This window comes from Cibotium barometz, chromosome 11, assembly GCF_041138505.1.
Source record: "Cibotium barometz isolate CiBa-2024 chromosome 11, ASM4113850v1, whole genome shotgun sequence".
In the NCBI taxonomy this organism is placed as follows: Eukaryota; Viridiplantae; Streptophyta; class Polypodiopsida; order Cyatheales; family Cibotiaceae; genus Cibotium; species Cibotium barometz.
This window is the reverse complement of record NC_141056.1, coordinates 44,590,083-44,597,386: the sequence shown is the minus strand read 5'-3', so window position 1 is coordinate 44,597,386 and position 7,304 is coordinate 44,590,083.

Genomic DNA, 7,304 nt, shown 5'->3' with positions numbered 1-7,304 from the left:
TAGCAAACAGCAAGGGGGAAAGAGGGCATCCCCATCTCATAGACCTCCTCACCTTAAACCCTCACATAAGTCTTCTATTTAAAAGCAGTTTAGAGTGTCCCCCAAGGGTGAGTGCATAAATACAGTAAACCATCTTAAATCCAAAGACCATTTTCTTCATTACCCTTGCCACCACAAAAGACCAATGGATCCAATCATATGATTTCTCCAAACCAAGCTGAAGCAGAATGCATTTCTAATTATTCTTGTGAGCCACATCCCTCCCTAGCATAGCTACAAATATGTTATCATATATGGATCTACCCATAATGAAACCTTATTGTTTCGTAGAGACACAATCTCTTGGAGAATAGGAGAGATCCTCAAGGCAATGACTTTGGTAAGAATTTTGTAAATCATTAGTTAGTAAAGTTATGGGTCTCCAATGGTTAAACCTATTGCATGGAGCCTGTTTGGGGATAAGTTTCACCTCTCCCTCCTTTAGATCTTTATCTAGGATACGAATATTGAATGCCTCTCTACATATGTTCCATACCAATTCCTTTAATGAAGGCCAAAAGGCAATGAAGGATTCCACAGATAGCCCATCCCAACCTAGGGACTTCACTGTCCCTAGCTTAAGTAGGGCTAGCCAGCAATCATGTAGTTCAACCTCTCTCTCTAGCCATCTAGCCTTTTTTGCATCCACCCTCTGGTTGATCAATCCTAAAAGTTTGTTCTTAGCTTGGAGCCTTTTTTTAACAATCTTCTTTCAAGCTTAAAGTAAAACCTAGGAACTCCACCGATCTCTTTGCTACCTAGTCAATATCCCCCAAGTTTTGCCCTTTTTCATCCCTGATCTATCCCACTAGTTACATATTTCCTTTACCTTCTACTAGTCTAAATAAGTATCTATCAAGTTTTTTCCTAGTGTTGCACATTCTCCATCTTTTTCCTCCAAGGCCTTCATTGGCAAGCTTGTCATCTTCATTTTTAAAGCATTCTTGAGATCTAGTATAAAGGCTTATCTCTTCCTCAATCAATTTCCCAACCTGACTTTTCCTTTGAATAGCCTCTAGTTGTTCACTCCATCTTCTCCTTTCCTACCTTCTCTCATTAACTCTCAATTTCCCAACCTGACTTTTCCTTTGAACAGCCTCTAGTTGTTCACTCTATCTTCTCCTTTCCTACCTTCTCTCATTGACTCTCAATTTCCCAACCCTTCTGATAATTCCTCGCATATCATTGGCAAAGGATCTCCATGAACCTTCCTTGTTCCCTCTCTCTCTTAATCTACTAATGGCTTCTTCAATGTAGGCAGTAAACAAATCATCCTTGAGCACAAGATTGTTGACCCTTAATTTCCTTTTAGGAAATTGGTTCAGTTTCTCCTCCTCCTAGTATTTCACATACCATTCCCACTTTAAGGGCATGTGGTTAGATAAGGTAGTGCAAGGGTCAATTTCAACCTTTAGGGTGTGAGGAACCCATACAGCTTGCTGGCTAAAGAATACTCTTTCAATTATGGAGAAAGAGGCATAATATTATAGACTAAAATAAGTGTGGCCAGGGTCAAATCTCTAGTTGCCCATGCTCCACCCATTAGCAAGCTCCATTTTTCCCCTCAACTCTTCCCAATTCGTTTTTTTATTGACCCATCAGTATAGTGTTTCCCCCACAACTCTTTGAATGCCTTTCAACCATGTTGAAGTCCCCCATCAGGATGCAAGGGCCCTGAATATCTAGGTTGGAGATCCATTCCCACGTTCCACACCTTACTTTATAGTTGTGAGCTCCATACACATTCACCACCCATAGCCTCTCACCCCCAATATGGATCTAAACTACATGAACCGTACCATTAGGGTGATTTGAAACTATACAAGGTTTAAGATTTTTTTAAAGAATGGTCATCTCACCCCACGATAGACACCCCCCCTAAGCCCACCATACAACACAACCAATCCTTATAACTATTCCTCCTAACCTATTTAAGGCCAAAACTGTTGTGCTCCACCATACAGGCAATCATCATGGCTTGAGAACTGCAGCCCTTGGGAGATTCACTACTACATGATGCCTATGTTTTGACGATTGTCGTGGCGTCCAAATATATGTCTATAATGCTTTCTATATTAGCATCAGTAAAAATGTCCGTAAGATCATCAAAATTGTCGTCTTAATAAACGTGGCACAATGAAAGTCAAAAATTATTTTAAAAAAAACCTTATTTATATCCTTATAAATATATATGTTTCTTTTTCACTCTTTGTATATAAAAATACTTGTAAAAGTAAATGAAACCAATAAATACATTTCCATCAAATCATAACATGTGAGAATATTTGCATGTTTACAAAATCATAATTGATTATTATCAACTCTCTCATCTTGAGAAAGATCATTAGCCCCAAAAAGATCTATTGCAAGGAAAATCCCTCCACCTTAAAATCGTGTGAGAATAGACGATGCATCTATGTAGGCCTCTAAATCTTCTAGCTCTAGCTCTGGTTCCTCATTTGTTGTTGGCTCTTCGTCAAGATCACCGTCTATTGTGTCTGAAACATCTCACGTGTCTAATTGTTTGATCTCTATACCTTCTTCTAACCCTTTCTCTTGTTGTACTTCAACATGTAGTGGAACTTTATCTTGTTAGCCCACACAAATATCTACTTCATCTCCATCTATTCCATGTCTTCATATATTTGTATACTATGTGGTTTCACGTGGATTACAAACCACCATCTTAGATCTCTTGGGTCCTCCTTAAAATCTATCTTTTTGGTCTTTCCATATCTTTGTGGAGTCCACTTGAATTAAACCGGGAATCTGTCTCTTCATATGGTTGCACGAGCTCTTGTTGTGACTACCTTGAACCACTTAACATCAAAGATAAACATATGAAACTTTCTAAAGCCAACCTTGATGATATCTTGGATGGTTCCAAAGTAATCGAGCATGTTCACATCTTTATTTGAATCACTTGCACTAGTCCTTCTTTCCTACAGAAATTTGCTTTAACACCACAATTGAATGTTGTTCTCTTCTTATCGATCCGCTGCACTTGAAAATGGCATCCATGTGACCACAGTGCTACAAATTTTTGGTAATAAAAGAAAATAGCACATCGTTAGATTAAGGAGAATTTGTAAACAATATTTGGAAAACATGTGAACATATCGAGGCTTAGAATGAATGAAATCACCTACACGCAACGGGTAGTCACAACCGTATGCAACTTCCTCATCCTCCGTAATAACTTTATCACAAAGTTTTGTGTCTTGTAAGGTTTGTTGGAGCCATCTACTTGGTGGAAAGTCTAGAAGTATAGCAAGCAATGAAGGGTATGGTTGGCGAGTTGTAGTTCGAATCCTTTGAAAAGCTTGATGAGCTTGATTCCTTTCGTTCTTGGCCTCTCCATGCTGCTCGATCCACGTTTGCATACTCTTTGAATTTAAGATGTAAAATTTATTGATCTTATCTCTCGTAAGGCCACATCCATGCTTCTCTCAATCCCTTATCCTTGTGGCTGTTCTCCAACTACCCTATCATCATCTTCCATTGACCACGGTTTAGGCATTTCAAGGTCTATGGTACTAAGAAACTCTGTGATGTATATGAGGGATTCTTGTACAAGCCATCCCATTGTCATACTTCCCTCTAGGTGATCTCTTTTGACGAACAAGCCCTTTTAGAATCTTCATGAATCTCTACAAAAAGAACATCCAACGTGAATGGACGACCCCTGCCACACCCACCTCATCCACAACATGAACTAGGATATGCATTTTTATGGTTAAGATGCTGGTTGGGAGAAACTTCTCCACCAACGCAATTGATTCTATGGCATTTAAGCGGTCTAATTCCAAAGTGTCTTTTCTTATCTCCTTCAATGAAATCCAATGCACCACAATGCCAATCTTGTATATTGTATCCCTTATGTTGTTAGTGAGACAACCTTTTATGGCCCCACAGCAGGCAAGACAAATCTTGTTGCTTACAACTAATGAAAATGAACATAAACACATCAAGACAAAACATAAACAAACCCTAAACCTATGATCATTACTCACAAGTATTTTATGCCACTTAAAATCAAGATAGTTATATGTGGTGTAGAGAAGATTATAAGCAACCAATAAAGATTATAAGAAACCAATAAAGATTAAAACAACATGCAATAAACAGCAACTTACTGCTTTGATTTGCACAATCTTGTTGCTCACAACCTTGCTCCTGTGAAAATAAACAACAACACATCAAGACAAAACATAAACAAACCTATCTTACATCAAGACAAAACATAGACAAACCCTAAACATATGATCATTACTCATAAGAATTTGATGCCACTTCAAATCAAGATAGCTATTTGTGGCGCAAAGAAGAGAAAGTTCATGTGAGAAAACGTACATAACTCTCATAGAGGTTTTGTCTAAATGAGATAAAATTTTATGAGGAGATAGAGCTAAGGTGGAGAACAATATACCTGCAAAATTTCGTGAAGAACGAACTAGAGTTGTAGAAGATATGGCAAAATTAAATTTTGCTAAAAAAAGGTGAGAACTGAAAAGGTAGTGAAATGTAAAAGGAGGGAGAGTAACAAGATAAACATAAAAAAAAGGAAAAAAATGAAATTCGGTTTTCAAACTTCCATGTGCTGACCACAAGGTACATCTGACATGAAAGATATGGAATCTGACATTTCTCTATTTTTTTAAGATATGGACTCTATTATTTTATTATCTTAAGAGATTTGGGCAAAGATATGACAAGCAGATCTATGTTTCATGGATCTATAATCCCAGCTCTCTCATTGGTCAAGCCAATCTTTTTTTATTCACTCCTTAAGGGGCAAAATGGAGAGTCCATATTTTTCCTAATGCTAGTATGCTGCTGAAAAAGATTCTATTGGGACTAATGTAAGTGGAAATGTGGTTGCACAGAATGCAAGTCAACAATCACAATCATTGAGTGGACTAGGAGAGTCCTCATGTAGCGGTTCTATTGATAGACCATGGAGTGGCAGGCTACGTCATAATACCAGTCCTAGAAATGTAGTTGGTACATCACATAATAGAAAAAAGAAAGTGGCTCAGTCCCTTGGTATGCCTGATATTTCTGCATGGCATTCTCTTATTGATGGAGAGTCTAGTGGATCTGAAATGAGCCTTAATGAGGAGCTTGGGATACCAACAATAAGGACACCTGGTGTGAAGAAGGATTTGGAATCCATGAACACAAAGTTACGATGATCTAGAAGAGTGAAAAACCATGTGCATAGGTTGACTTACAATGGTTATGTGGCACTTCACTTTGCTTACATGACAAAAGGTGTTCAAGTTATAGAGCCCACATGTTTTGATGAGGCTATTGGAAATGTGTATTGGGAGAAAGATGCATTGTATGGAAATGAGACTTAGGATTTGGTGCCAATGCTTTGAAGGCAAGAAAGCAATTGGATGTAAGTGGGTGTAGAAGGTGAAACATAACAGGGTATATGCATGCTAAGGTGCACAAATAGTGGTGTCCCATAGTACTAAAAAACACAAGCTATTAGTGGTGGCAAAAACAACTTGAATTGTTTCTTTTTTTTAAATTATATGCATTTTTTTCCCACTCTTCTTTGGGAGTTATGCATTTGAAACAGCCTTTATTTTAGGTGAAAAAAATTGGGCCATCTCCCCCACATCACCTTTTGTCTCTCTCTCTCTCTCTCTTCCAACCACTTCTCCTTCTTTCCCACCCTGTTTGCTCTACTGTTTTGCATCCCATAGTACCCCAGTTTACTCTATTTTTCAGCTTCTCATACTAAAAGAAAGCCAATGCCTTCAAGATTAAGCTTCGTTCAACCATCGACTCTCTTAGTTACATCGACTCTCTCTCTCCCATAGTTACAGTGACTCTCTCTCACTATCCCTCTCTCAATAATACACAACTGAATACTCTATCAGGTCTCTCTCTCTCTCTCTCTCTCTCTCTCTCTCTCTCTCTCTCTCTCTCTCAATGCACAACTAAACACATTCTTTGATTCAAGTATGATTGTCTTCATTTTTCTCTCCTCGTTTTGCCTGTAGGAGAGTCGACTTGCACTTCTCTCCCCCCCTCTCTCTCTCTCAATACACAATTGAATACACTATCACGACCAATGTTTATCGTCGCTCAGACTCCACATTCTATTGAAAGGTTTAGTTTCTCCCAATTTTAATTTTTGATTGAATTTTGTTCAGGTTTTATTTGTTTGGGTTGAGGTGTGATGGATAATATTGCCTATATTCCAACAAAATTACTTCAACAAAATCCTTGCAAATGTAAGAATGCTGCATCAATGGATTGTACACAGTGTGCTATGGAACAATGTGGGATAATAAGGGAATATGAAGAAAAGAGGATAAGAGAGCAGCATACGAAATCAATATCAAGATATGAAGTCTTCATATAGGATGATGTTGACGACAAAAACAGACAGATGATATCTTGCAATATGGCTGGATATTTTCAGAGACAGACTCTTGGAATGGATGAAGAAATCAAAAGAGACATTTTCAGGAGATTTCTTGGCCATCCCTCCTTGAGGGGCATATATGGGAATGAAGAGAACAGTGTTGCAGCTCTCCTATGGGGTGTACACAATAGCCTTGCTATGGTGAAGCGGCCAAAATCTATAGATCAATTGTTTTTCAAATGGTCCAGTTTAATGATGTTAGTAAATGCTACAAAAAAGGAGTCCTCTCAACCAAACTTGGCTGCCATGTCAAGGTTCTTGAATATGTATAGGAGACTAAGTTATATTTGACAAAATCTAGGGTGCGTGACATGGCCAATGAAGATATTCTGCTATCATCATGCAAGCAACAACAACGGGGCAACTCAATTAGCTAAGAGGTGAAAGAGTTGGTGTTTGCATGGAAGAGAAAATAATCATTGGGGTAGACATGTATACACATGTACTCCATGCTAATGAAGTACATGCTAAGTTCCATGCTAATGGAACTTAGAATATTCTTTCCATCATCTCATGGCTTAGGCATGGAGTCTCTCTCCAGTAATATTATACATTTCAACAACCTTGCACAATTGTGACACATGATGTGTTGTTAGCTAGTTTATTTTTAAAGAGGATGAGATTAAGAAAGAGAAAGAGGATATAGAGATTACTTGAATAATTCTAATACACTGATCCAAGAGTTTGAAGATGTAATTCTTTGGACATTGTGTCTTGACCATCGTGTCTATTACCTTTAAACATTGCTTCAATTATCTCTTCCACAAAATCTTCTTGTACATGTGGCTCAATATCCTCTTGCATGTGTGGCTCCATATCA